General features: G+C 43.4%; 1 long non-coding RNA gene across 1 annotated transcript in view; it reads left to right on the top strand.

The window, feature by feature from the left end:
• Positions 1 to 13,956, top strand: part of LOC134554390 (uncharacterized) — a 76,331-nt gene extending 62,375 nt beyond the window's left edge. The window contains exon 5 of the long non-coding RNA XR_010081221.1: positions 13,611 to 13,956. This is a non-coding gene — a long non-coding RNA (uncharacterized LOC134554390). The remainder of the gene's footprint in view (positions 1 to 13,610) is intronic.
• Positions 13,957 to 14,461: the final 505 nt, after the last annotated feature.

Here is a 14,461-nt window from a genome sequence, read left to right as displayed (position 1 = left end):
GTCACACAGGAAGGAACACATCATACCTACAATCTCTAAGCAATGTGAAATAAAAGCTTTCTTTTCTTCAGAAAAATAACCAGAGGCTTAGGAAAGGGTGTAGAAGTGGATGAAATAATCAAGATAATGACACAGATTTTGGTGCATTTCCAATGCACTTAAGTTTGTGGTAGATTTATTTACTTAAATCTCTCTTCTGTAGTGACTGGTCATTCTGAATTGCAGAGACAAGAGTATGTTGTAGATCAGTGTGATTGCAGGAAGGAGAATTTTGGTGTTATGTTTTTCTTTTCTTTACTCTTAACTGTAGAGCTCTTCTAAGGTGCACAGGGAGAGATCCATTTTCTCCCACGGCATAAGGCAGTCATAAATTATATGAAAAGAAGGAAGTTTCTTTTTCCATCTTATACAGACAACCCTTTGTTATGTGTTTGTTCTTCACAGAAAGCAGTTAGTCATTAATCCTATGCAATACAGGAGGGAACCTTATGATCAAGAAATCAAGAGTTGAACCATATTTTCTTTGAAGGATGTTTTTACAAGGCATAGAATATCCCATGGCAAAAGTAATCCTTTGGAATAAAGAAGATAGATGAAGGTGGTAGAGACAGAGTAGCAGCAACACTTTACTTGCTTTGAACTGTCTCAGGAAACTGCAATCTATATCTAGAACGAAATTGGAAGAGGTTGAAGATTTCTGTGATAATACGAGCTAGGGCCTATGTGTTAACAGACTGCCATGTTTAATGGGCTCCTGGATTGCAAACAGACTCATTTCCTTTCACAACACTCCCTGTGGAAATGCACAGGTCACTGCTGTCACCCTGCTTCCATTTAAACAGCCATTCTAAATAATAATGACCATTTAAGAATTAGCAGAGATATTTTTTTATTTAGCTCAACTTCTCAGCCACTACTATACTGTGTATCCTAAATACCCCAATTCCCTTATTTTCTACCCTAGCATTACCTTGATAATACATGTGCTGTCACGAAGCATTTAGAGTTCAGGTGATTTAAGCCATGGATCTTAAATAGCTTACAACACTAAATGCATTTTTATTTAATATGCCATAATGAGAATAACAGGTCAGTTTTTCTAAGCTGATAATTTCCTACAAGCTCGGATAGGGTAGCACCTGGCCAGGTGACTTCTGTGCCATTAACTCTTAGATGATTGAGTTGGTTATAAAAAACTACAAGTAACTGTTGTGTTCCACCAACCTTTCCTTCAGCTTTTTGCAGGTTCCTGCTGCCTGGGTGGGAGAGAGGCTGTATAAAGGAACACTTTTTACCTGTCCACATCAAGCTGAGAATGTGTGATCCCCCTGCCTCCAGCTCTTGGCTCAGCTGGTTCAGCCTTCACATCCAGCAGGTTTTCAGCCAGGTTCTGTCAGGGTTAGAGGTGACAATGGAATGCAGCATCATCAGAATATCTCACAATCAGTTCGCAAGATTGAACAGGAGAGGCAATGGTGTTATTTTTTAACACTGGATATGTTTTTTTCTAAAACAAAACCCTTACCAGTAGCTCCTGGGCAACTTTTCCATTTGTTTGTAATGTTTTCTCCATTGATGCTGTCCCCCAATAATCAATAAAACTTGATTAAGGATAATAGTGAAAAGCAGCAGCCTGCAACCTCATTTGATGTAAAAATCCAGTACAGAGTGTGGTGACTAGGGTCAAATAATCGTGACTCAAAGAACAAATGTGTTCTTTGCCACAGAATAGAAGAAACCAAAGCTGCTGTTGCTGTGGTTGTTCTTTTACCGCACTGATTTTGTCCCACAAGCAGAAGCTGTGTCTTCTATGAGCTGGCCATGGGGTTGCAGCAGGACAGAAGGATAAACCCTGATGAATAAGTATCTTTTTTTTAAAAGATCAAACAGATGAGTTGGTTTAGAATGATGGAGAAAAAATAGAAAATTTCAGTTTTACGGCTCAATGAATGATTTGCCTAACATTAAATGAGACATTTTATTTTTGTCTTGGTAGTTTTAAATATTGTATCCATGATTAAAAGGAATTGTAGCTATATTTCTCCTCTCCCTCTCCCTCTCCCTCTCCCTCTCCCTCTCCCTCTCCCTCTCCCTCTCCCTCTCCCTCTCCCTCTCCCTCTCCCTCTCCCTCTCCCTCTCCCTCTCCCTCTCCCTCTCCCTCTCCCTCTCCCTCTCCCTCTCCCTCTCCCTCTCCTCTCATGAATAAGTTAAAATTTTGTGTGTTGGAGTTTGCTAAATTGAACGGGCTTAAAGTTTGCCAGGTTAATGCGTTGTGAAATGCTTTATGTTGACTGAGTGTTGCTCTAAAATTTGCTGAAGTTCTCTGATTTTCTGGTTTGCCATTGAAGATTTTGTTGTTGTGACCTCTTGAGGACTATCTAGTCAGGATTTTCTCCTCTCTGTCTGACTCAGGGCGCATGAAAGAATCTTAAGCCCTTTTAAGAGACTCATTGAGCAAGACCTGGGGCCTTACGTGGCCAGCAGGTAGAGGTGGTTGGCTGCAGCTCTTGGCCCTAGCAGAGGTCAGGACATATCACAGATTTTCCTTGCTCACATTCTCCATTTCTCACTCTTCTGTCTCTCCAGCTGCTGAATGTTGGAGCTCAACCATTGCACAAACATCAGAGACCCATGCTGTCTGAGGTGGTAGTGAAATAGGTAATTCTGGCTCTCAAATCCATCTAAGCATTAAGGCACTGCTCCAATTATCACGTTTTGGGAGGCAAAATTCAGTGTTGAAGTGGAGGTACCTGGTGGATGGTAACTTACCTGCTGGTCCCTTCCTGTGTTGGTGCAAATTTGGCATTGGCTTTACATTACCCAGATAATTGAGGCTGTCTCTGAAATAATTTCTTCTGTCCCCCTAAATGGAAAGTTAAATGTAATCCACTTTCTAGAAGCTGTTTTTAATTCTGACCATCAAGTAACATGCTCCAGTAATGGAACCTACCCCTCTAGTTAAAGATTTGTGTGATTTATAAACCCTCTTTTCTTTCCTCATAAATTCCCACCGTGCTTTCTAGGGAGATGAAAGTGTGCATTAGCCTCTCCCAGGAGACTCCCCCACTGTGTATGACAACTGAGATAATCTCTGAGCTCTGGTGCTGAGGTGCAGAATGGGGTCCTCACCTTGGCCTCAGTGTGGGCCAACAGGGGTGTTTTCTTTCTGGCAGTACAGGTTTGGTGTGTAATGTTTTCCAAAGGACTGGCTCAGGAGAGAGGGGGCTGAGGATTTTCCTTTCCCTCTATTTATTTGCAAGTTCCTGACACGAGTGGTTCTTTGAAGTGTCTTTAGGATGCTGCAGGGCAACAGTATTTCTCGTTTAAAAACATATTTTGAATCGCAAAAAAACTTTGGATGTGTGTGTAACATAAGCCCAGAACATAAGCCCAGAACTAGCAGTGCTAACACACAGAAAGTCAGCTCTCAAGCTACACCAGGGCTGCCATTTCCCTTCAGTCCTGTGGTTGGGGACCTTTTAGATTAAATTCATTAGTTCATGGTAGTTTTGAGATGTAACATAAGCCTCCAAAGGCATCTTAAGCTTCTCTTTTTTATTAAAATTAAATCTTCCCTTGGCATTTCTCTAGGCACTTCTCCACTCACAAATAAAAGGGACACTGCTGAAGGATATTCTGCCGCACACTTAAATGCCAGCAATCCAATTAAAGAAATGTTTAACCTTTTGTAAATAAAGCTGGGGCTTGTACTGGCTTTTGGCTAAAGGAAAAAAAAATTAACTAATTTATTACTAAGCTTCTTACCCAAGACTGATGTATGTATTCATGATATAGTTTATAGCATTAAAAGGCCAGAATACTATTAAACTATTTTGTCCTGGAAGGTCAGCTGGCTGCAGATTCTGACACTCTGCTCTCCAGTCAGTGATATCCTTCTTCAAAGCCACCTTGGAATCTTGCACAGTCTCTAGACACAAAAGTCCTTTTCCAGATGTTAGATGTGTCACAACTCTTTCTTATATTTCTGTTTTTTGAACATGGGCTTTGTTAAAATGAGCATCATTTCCTCATTGCAAACAATACATGTGGATTTTGATAGAAAGTGTTCAAACTCTGATGTACGTTGTTCTAAGCCTTGGTCTAAAAGCATTTTTAAAGCTAAACAATTGATTCTGTATCTGGGTGTTGATTTTGTACCATCTCTAGGCAACTTAACTGGTGTAGAAGACTATGCTATAATTTATTTTTATTGTCTCTTTTGCTGCTACTCAGACACTTGATCTGTTGGGATGTTTTTGCCAAGAAGATTTGGCAGACAACAGGCTAGACCTAGTATCAAAACTGAGAGGAGCTTACACTGGGCATGGAGAGGAAGGGGAAAATGAATTTTCCTGCTTTTCAGCATCCTGGAACCATAGGGCTTCCCTCTGAGGGCAGGAAACCCATGAAATATTTTTGGTGGTGCATTTGCACTAGGACAAGATAACCAAGTAGAAGGTGGGTCTTTTAATAGGTCGGTTTCTGTGCTTAAGGCATGGAAGCATGCTGAATTTGAATCAGAAGCAGCACACTTTCAAAAAGGATGTAACTGGAGAGCAACCACAGTGAGGATTTCAAGATTTCTGCTTATGTTTCAGACCTGAAAAGAAAAGCCTATATGCCCAAAACCTTGTGTAAGTATTCCAGGAGTAAGAATAGGTTTATTCTTTATATGGCCTCTATACACCCAGAAAAGTTAAGCCAGGGTTCATGCATTTCTTACTTTCCTGCTGTGGCATTGTTACCAAATATTCAGTAAAATGAAACTCCTTAACACCAATGTAGCATTAAGAAGCAGGAATTCTTTATTTGGCACTGGATGCATGAGAGGCTATTTCCTCTGAAATATCTTGGTGCTGAGTACAGACAAGGCTTGTGTTTATACAATGTAGTTTACATACATATTAATTGTTTTTCCCAGAAGGAACATACATATGATAATCCTTTCCCCAAAGTCATCAGCATATTTCCCCTCCCACTGGCACAGATCTGTTCTTGTCCTGGGGGTCCCTTGGGTGGTGTTAGGAGGTTGCTGACCACAGAGTTATACTTGACCACCCAATGAGCTCAGTGCTGCTTTCCAAATATAGAGAAGTGTTGGCAAAAATGGTCTGATTGATTATTTTGATCGATGAAGTGTGAGTTTTGTTTCCTTCTTGGTTAATGTTAGTTGTAGTTTGATTTCAGGCTAGTCATTTCGAAAAATTGTCATTGCCTTTTCTACCAGCTAAGCAAATTGTCCATCTGGCAACACTTCACCCCTTTGAGGCTTGTGTAGCTTATTTTCCCTTCGAGCCTTCTTAACCCTCACTTTGCATCTTTACTAAGTTTGAAAAAAATGTTAGGTCAAACTTGGGGCAGAATTGAATCACAGAATCACAGAATCACAGAATCACAGAATCACAGAATCACAGAATCACAGAATCACAGAATCACAGTATGGTTTGGGTTGGAAGGGACCTCAAAGTTCATCTTGTTTCCACCTCCTGCCATAGATAGAGACACCTTCCATTAGACCAGGTGCTCAGAACTCCATCCTTGGCCTTGAACTCCTCCAAGGACAAGGCATTCACAAATTCTCTGCCTTGTAAATTAGTGCAGGATGTGTTTTGTGCTGTCATGCAGGTCAGGGAATCTGGCTGGGTTCTTGCAGTATTTCACATTTTTACACGTGGTGCACAACGGAGAGCAGCTCTGCCTTTGCATGATTTTCTCTATTAGTTTGTTGGGGTATTTTTTTAACCAAACTGACAGCTACTTTCTCTTCTATCCAGTTTCTTGAAGGAACAACAGTGCAGGAGGATTCAGGAAGAACATCTCAGGGCTGAGTCTTTTTTGTCAAAGGAAAAATGTGTCCTTTAATTTTTGCAGTGCCGTGAGCCCCAAAGGACTGTTTAGATGGTGGCAAGACGTTGCCATGGATGGCAGTGCCATTGCTGGCTCCAGGCCTGGTAAATCCCTCTGGAAATTCCCCAGGGCTTGTCTCACACTCACCCCAGAGTGCTGCAGGCTGGGCTGCTCAGGACCTGGGACTGGAGCACCACAGAGCTCCATGTCTGCATGTCTGCTACACCTGTGCTTTGCCAGCTGGCTTATTCTTCTGTTTGCATCATGTTTGGAAGTTGGGTTTTGATTTTTGGTTGATTTTTATTTAATGTTGCTATCAAGGCAAATATATTTTCTTTTCCCTGTACACTATAGAAAAACCTAAACCTTCTTAAAAAAATTTAAATCAATTCAGCTTTTTGAAACTGCATAATTGAAGAACTCTGAAATAATTGGCTTATTATAGTGCACCCATAAAAATGAATTTGCATCTCATTTATGAACTATTAGATTCCTTATTACATGCGACTGATTGTTCTTAATGTGACTTGCATATAATTTAGCATTCTTTACTCATACATTTTGTAGCTAAACACTGGGGGAGGGAAGTTCATCCCAAAATCATGGCACCAGAATGTAGATTGAGGAGCAGTTACAGGCTGATCATGCGTGGTGTGATCTCAGGTTGTCTCTGTTCCCCTCACAGCCCTGTGCTGAGGTGCAGAAGCCCCAGCTCAGCCAGCTGATTTTTTTTCCTGACCTCTTTCCCCCCAGTGAGGGGCTGCAGCAAGAGCTGAGATTGCTAATGACAGACCTGAGCTGCAGGTACCCCAGTGATTTCCCAGTGCCAGTGTGTGGTGGTGGGTTTTTGTTCAGCTGTTTTGAGGTCTGTATTTCAATGGTTTTCCCCTGTTTCCCCCTGCTCGATGCATCAGGTGCTGTCCAGGCATGTCCCCCTTTTTGTCTTTTTGTCCACCTCTCCTACCCCTGCCCTGTCCCTAGAAGTTTTGGTCAGTGTCCATCTTTCCCCTGACCCTGCCCTATGTTATGGAAAATCCCCTGTCTGTCTGTCCTGGGGCCAATCACCTGCTTGTTCCACACCCCCACCCCTCGGGTTTAAAAGCAGGCACAGGCTTTGTTCCTGGCTCCTTTTCGTCCTCCCGTCTTGGGGAATAAAGGTCTCTGAGAAACTGTATGAAAAGGAGCCTTCTCTAGCCCTTGCTCTGAAGTCTAACACCAGAACACCTGTTTGCCATAGAGGAACAGCCTCGTTCTGCTCCGTTACCTGAACCTGCCGGCAGATTTGGGAACAGCCCTTGGCACATCCGGGAGTCAGAGCCAGCTGGGATTCTTCCAGCCATGTCACCAGTGCACACACCCTGCACCCCACGGCAGAGCCTTCCCTGTGGCAGTCACCCTTGGCCCCAGGGGACAGGGACAGTGGACATGCCACCAAATACAGCTCAGGCGTGGTGCTGGGATCACCTCTGAAGTCCTCACCTCAGAGGTGGGTGGCTCTTCCCCAGAGCTCCCCAGTCCTGCCCATGGTCTGATACGTTTCTGCCTGAGGCCAGTGTGTTTTTAGCCCCACAAAGGTGCATCAAGCTCTGAGGGATGCCAGCAGCCACTCAGAAATGGCTTAAGAATAATTAGAGAGACGGCTGATTGGAGGTGTTTTGAAAAAAGCAAAAAGGTTTTAATTAAAGAGAAAGCAAAAAAAACCCCACCTAATTAATTATTAAGCTTCTTACCCAAGGCTGATGCATGATATAGTTTATAGCATTAAAAGGCCAGAATACTACTAAAATTATTCTGTTCTGGAAGGTCAGCTGGCTGCAGATTCTGACACTCTGCTCTCCAGTCAGCTCTGCTCAGTGACATCCTTCTCCAAAGCCAGTGTGTTATCAGCCCCACCAAGGTGTATCCAGCTCTGAGGGCTGCCAGCAGCCTCCCAGAAATGGCTTGAGAATAATTAGTGAGATGGCTGATCAGAGGTGTTTTGGAAAAGCAAAAAGGTTTTAATTAAAGTGAAAATAACAAACTATACAAAACAAAAGAACAAAAGCTGTGCACGGTGCAGAGGTCCCTTGCACCTGCTAAGACATCCCAAAAAGCCCTGAGAATTTCCAGGCTCTCTGTTAAGTATTCAATGATCTAGAAGGAGTTTGGGTCATGCTGCCCAATAGAAAATATCTACATTCCTTGAGGAACAGCTGAAGGATCCTGCAGGTGCCTTTGTCCTGGCACTGGGCCAATTATGGTGAGAGAAGCATAAAAGTTTCTGGTTCTTCTTCCTTAAAAGTTCAGGGGTGAGGTTTAAACTCTTTTCCTGGTATGGGAACACCTGCTACAGTGTGGGGGTGCAGTACAGCAGTGTCCATCTGCTGCTGGTGGTGACAGCAGTGGCACAGCTCAGTCTGAGCTCACCTGTGTGACAGAGGGCTGCAGGTCCTGGCAGGGAAGTTCCACTGGTGGTCAGAGCCTGGATGTGTGTGAGGATCACTGAGCAAACACTTCCCAGCTGCTGGGCTGGGAAATCCTCAAGGATCCAAATGCTGGAAACACTCCCCTCTGTTCCTACCAGAGCATTTCATTACCACAGAAACAGGACACCAGCACAGCCAGGAATCACTGCCCTCACCGTGCTCCCAGCAGCATTCCCTCTGTATGAGCATGGCTTTAGGTGGTCATAAAGCCCAGTCTTGGTATCCATCACTCCACTTTTACTTGGAGAAGGGGCAAAATGGTAAGAACAAAAAGGAAACAAAATGCAGGGGTCACCTGGGTGAACTGAAGAGGATTCTGGGTGAGTGAGTGTAGAAAATATCATAGGGTTGAAGGAAAAGTGCCAAGCAGGCACCTTGAAGGAAGTTCTGCAAAATTACTGAACAGCAATTTCAGAATATTTTATTTACTGTAGGAAGTGGCAAAAGAAATTACAAGTTCATTTCAATAGATTAAAATAAATGCTGTGGTCTTCGTAAGAGATGTTACTCTCTCCTTGGGCACAGGCAATTAAGAAAGCACTGATGCCAAGTGTTCAGCAGGAGCAAGTGTAGTGAGCCCTGGGTCATGGATTTGAGTATCAGTGATTCCCAAAGTATGTGGATACTCCTGGAGGCATTTTTTATCAGAAAGCACTTGGAGAACTGAGATTTTCCTCAGTCTTGTTGTTTAGCTGATGGTTTAATCCAGTGCATGATCCTACTGGTTTTTTCAGGGTAGCAAGTGAGCAAGACACCGGGAGAAAAAATTGTGGATTAAAAATAGTACTACAAAGATATTATGATCCTTCAGACAAAATAATCTATTCTGTTCATAGGAGGAACTAATGGTGTTGGCAGCAGCAACATCAGAAGAGTACTGACATGCTTTGTATTTCTTTTGCCTTTCTTCTGGATTGTCAATCTTCTCTCAATCTCTGTTCAGCAGCACAGTACATACAGCCAGAAACACGAGGCACTAATGCCAGGGAGGCAGAAATGATCCCTGCAGCCTTCTAATCCATCCCTGACAGTAATTTTGAAGAGATTATATGTGGGTTCACATATGTGGATGCACTGCACCTCTCAGAACTCTCATTTTATGTAGGGAAATGATTCCCTTTATGTATTAGAGCAGGTCAGAGTGTGTCCATGCCAGTCCAGGGCATCCCTGGGCTGTCAGAAGCTGTGAGGAGAGCAATTACCCCCAGCCTCAGGGCTGGACTTTGGGGCTGGAGTTGCTGCAGAGTTGGTTCTGCATCCCCCAGGAGCCAGGCCAGTCCCCCAAGCTGCTGCCTGAGCCCATTCCTGCCCCTTCATTTTCTCACTGCCCTGCCTCGTTGGCCCTGTTTTGGGCAGAGGTGGTTTTGCACTTCAGAACCAGTGAAAGGTTGCAATAAGGTTTTGGAGTTCACAGGTTAAGCAGGGCTGATCTGTGAGCTTTGCCAAGGCAGGCGCTCTGCTGCCCCGGCCTTTGAAGGATAAAAATGTTATCCAGACAAATCCATGCTGCTTTTCAGAGCAGCAGCTCTGTGTGCAGCACAGCTGGGGTCTGGGAGCAGGGCTGCTGCAGGGCAGGAAGAGCAGCCTGCTGTTTTCTTCAGGAGGAAAGGTGGAAATACATTTTGCAAAGCAGCTAGTTGTTTTGTAAATGTCTGGTTTTAATGCCTTAATAAATGTGTTTTCAGTTGGTTTCCACCTCAGAAGGTAGATTCTACGTGCAATTTAAAGTATTCCTTTCAGCTTTCACTAGCTGGCGATCAGAAGTGCCCATCATCCTGGATCAAACATTCTAATTCTTCAATGTAAACTTGTAGTTTTGAGGGAAGAAGAAATCAGTGTGGAGTCGAGCTGTAAGATCTATTCCCTCCCTCCACCCATCCCTCCCTCCCCCTTCTATTTTTGGTGTATGTGCTTTGCTCATGGTTTGCAAACACTGCTGTTTGTTTTTTAAAGCATACATTGAAAGGACACACGGCGATTACCAATAAACTAAATTAAAAGGGCAAAAGCTGGAGACAGTGGAGGGAAGTTCATATACCTGTCACCATGTTCATTACTCAGCACTGTGTGTGCTTTTCACTGCTACTGATCACACCCAGACAATGCTGATTATCTGTGCAGGAGGTCGCTTTTGCATGCCAAAGGAAAACATGCTGTGTCTTGCTAATTTGATTTTAATATCTGTGCCATGCCATTCTTTGGCCTAGAAATTAGCTTGCTTTTTACTAATATAATTGGCTAATTAAAACATCTTCTGTAGGAGATGGGGAGATACCCACAGTCCTTATGGGACTTGGAACGTACTGAAGTAAACAGATGACAGTTCCTGATCCAACAAGAGCTGATTTAGAGCACAAAGAAAGGAACATAGTCATTGCAATTTTCTTAATAAGATTTGAGGTGATTTAGGGTCCAGTCTTTGGAATGGAGATGGAAACACTGGAACTTAGAAGATGCAGCCCTGTAGGACTTCCGTGGCAAGATGGAACAAGTAGTTACAACCCATTCTGCAAGTCTGCACTGCTTTGTATGTTTAATCATTTCAAGTTCCCTACCTGTGGCCAGTTGTGAAGATGTACAGAAACAGGAAAAAGTTGCACCAAAACGGTCTCCCTTGGTCCCAGTAACTAAACCATTTTAGGTTTTGCAACCTGATCATCCAGTTTTGGTATTTCCTTCCTTACCTGTTACCACCCACCACCTGGGGTGAGTCCAAGGGAGGGAAATAACCCTGGCTGGAGGCACTGATTTCCTGTCTCCCACTGCCTAGATATGATAAGGGATAGAAAGATGAGGAAGAGACAAGTGTTACCTCTGCCATAATGGTGAAGATGGAGCAGTCACTAAACAGAGTCAATAAATAGATCACCTTCCTGTCCTGGAGCTGAGATCCAACAGTCACAGCCTCCTTCCCCCAGGATGCTCATTGAATTCCCCCTTCCTACAGTATCCTTCAGACTGGAGGACAAGTCCTATCCTAGACAATCAATCGTTGAGCCTGGAAAGACTTTGAGAGACTTATGCTAATCATATTTAATTAGGATGTGCAAATGATTCTAACTAAATGTAGACTTCCCTTAGTATCTCCAATTAAAAGCTCTGGATGTACTCCAAAGTTACAAATTCCTTCCCTGAGCAAGTAGGGAATGATAATGAATTATTGCTAATATAGTCATAAAGCTTTTATTTGCATAAGTGATATGAAGCTAATGTGTGGATAAAATTAAACTTGAAAATGAAATATTATTAAAACAAAACCGTTAATGAATTTGGACATATTACTGAGCAGGTATATTTGGCAGCTGGCTGGAACAGATAACTCCAATAGAAGTCTAGCAGAGTCAAAATCAATATTGAACATTGCACAACACAGTGAAAATAGTTGAGCAAGTTAGATGTGCTCAGTGTCTCAGTTCTGATGTGCTTCATCATTGTTCGCTGTTGCAGTCATAACCAAGACAAGATGTCAATGCAGGAAGGAGAACCAAATCCTTGGATTTGAGTATTTAATTGTTTTTTACTGTTTTAATTAGACTGGCCTGAGAGAAGAAGCTCTAAATTTTCACTAGTGTGGAATAAATATTGAAGACTAAAAGTCATGGTTTAAGTAGATGGTGGTCACACATGCTGCTTATGCCAGCAGGATTGGTTGTTACCGTACTAAAAATTTTACTACCAAGGCTGGACTTTTTTCTTCTTGAAATATTTCACTGATCACCTTTTACTCCTTTTCATACTGCAGAAGGCTCTCCTCAACCCCTTGTGGATATGTTAGTGCTGGGCTGCAACTGCTTGGATTTATTTTGTTTACTATTTTAGTTTGGAGGAATCACTTTGAACTAAAATAATCTTAAGACCAGAATAGTATCAGGTGGTGGAACTTACTCTGAAACAGTAACTTCTGCCTCTGTAGTAACCTGTACAAAGATACAGAGTGCAGTGTCTTGATCAGTTTTTTCTTTCTTCCACGATCACACATGAACCAGAATCCAAGCACCATCTCTCTGTTGGCTTGGGATATTGTTTGCTTTTTGCTGTGGTTTCCTGCAGGGTAATTGCTGTGCTTGCCTCCACTCACTCTGGACCAGCACCCAGTTGTGTTCTTCTCACACACAGCTCCTTCATATGGGCTCAGCTTCACTCTGGGTTCCTCTGCAGCCTCTCCGTGCAGAAAGGTCCAGGTGCAACCCCTCTGCTGCCTTGGGCTGCCCTGCTTCTGTAAAGCAGCAGACACCTGTCCTAGTTTGAAAGACAGGTGTCTGCCAGGGAAAACCAGAGCCTCCCTTGGAATGGAGAAAACCCCCTCCCTATGAATTATTATAATTTTGAAATTAAGGGGCTCTCAAGCAAAGGTATGGGGATAGGAATAACAGTTCTTTACTAGTATGTATAACATGGTGAACAAAACAAAAACTACAGAATTAATAATAAGCAGAACCAGGAACCTGAGGGGCTTTGCCTCACAAAACCCTGGGGCAGTCTGATCTCAGTGCCTCTGTAGGACCCTGAGGAGCACCAAGCAGGGACAGCAGGGATGAGCAGAAATCCCAGGCTGGTGGATGAGATGTATCAGAAGCTCTGCAGTGGTAGCTGGAGTTGCAGGATGTCCCAGCATCCCAGCACCCCATAACCCCAGGGCAGGGATTATGGGTTTGCAGCACAGCAAAGACCCAGGGCAGGGCTGGAGAAGCAGAGGGGTGGGACAGGCTGGCCCAGCTACAGCAGGGCAGGAGAAGCGAGCTCAGAATTCCTGGGCACACGAGCAGAGGGTGGCAGGTCCCTAGGACTGGACTTTGGGTGGTGACAGTGAATTCTCCCTGCAGTAAACAACAGCTTGACCCTGCTCCTTGCAATGCTGAGAGTGAGAGAGAGCAGCTGCCCCCAGCCCCATCCTTTACCTGCCCCCAAAGCTCACGGTATCTTCCCCTTCAAACTCCCAGAGACCAAAAAAGATGTAGCCAGGTGCTACACTTCTCTCCTCTGGCCAGTTCTTCATTTTTCTTAAGCACCCATAAGTGTCCAGTAGTTAGTTTCCTACCAATTTATGTGAAAAAAATCTATAAGTAAAAAAAGAAACAAATCTAACCCCCGACAACACCAAACTGGACAGAGCAGCCCTGCATTGTGGTGAGGTCTCCCAAGCCTCCTCACTTCTGTGCAGACAGCCACTGCCTTTGAGACACCTCTGAGACAAGCTGGACTCACCTAGTGTGGGGATTAACAGAAGGAGAATCATTTTCAGGGCTCAAGGTTTCATTATTTTGTCTGTGAAGCTAATTAATTTTCTCTTTTGTGCAGGTGGATGATGTACTTCACCTTTTTGCAGAGATCAAAGTTCTAACATCTGAAAAGATGAAACCTGTCAACTCCACTGATGTTACAGCCTGAGTGGGAAGGCCTGTGTTGCCTTTCACTATCTCAAAATTTGCCCATATCTCTGCTCTTCCAGAGTTGTTGTTTCAGAAATTACTCCACCAAGTTGTTGTATTTTTGTGGGGTTTGTGTACCTGACTCACCTATACTGCTTTGAATATTCCAGTCCTTAGGAATCCAGAGTTGCTTTATGGTGCAAAAAGCACATTAGGTTTTCCTTTATTTTTCCCTTATATTCCATATGAATAGTTTTGCTGGGGAAAAAAAAAAATAGCTCCTCCAGTGTTTCATTTCAGGTATTTGTGCTGTTTCTTACACAGAATGCAATTAATTTTCTCTTAGCACTAAGGCTGTGCAGCCAAAGCCCAGCTGAACCTGGACAGTGTGGTGAGTCAGACATGCTGGGGGGTGACCTGTCACACTCAGTGACTCTCACACATGCCAGAACCTCACTCCTAGGGATACTGGTGTGTTTTGTGTCAGGAGCAGAGCTGGATACACGGGATACCAAGGATTATCACTGTTTTGCAGAGTTTTCCATTTCTGCACATGTATGTATTGCATTTAGCAGTTCTACTTATTCTTATGCAGCTTTTTTGATACTTGCCAAACTGACAAGTTACACCTTTTCTTTTTGTGACATAATTGTCTCCTAACTCAGTGATAAGACAAAAGCAGTAGCAAGCTGGCTGTGTTCATTGTAAGAGTGTTGGCCCCTTGGAGACCAGATGGAGATTTGGTGTTTGCTCCAGAGAGGAACTGGAAGAACAGCTCCC

The sequence above is a fragment of the Prinia subflava genome, chromosome 8 (assembly GCF_021018805.1).
Source record: "Prinia subflava isolate CZ2003 ecotype Zambia chromosome 8, Cam_Psub_1.2, whole genome shotgun sequence".
Taxonomy (NCBI): Eukaryota; Metazoa; Chordata; class Aves; order Passeriformes; family Cisticolidae; genus Prinia; species Prinia subflava.
The sequence above is the reverse complement of the archived record's forward strand: the minus strand, read 5'-3'. Positions and strand labels throughout refer to the sequence as shown.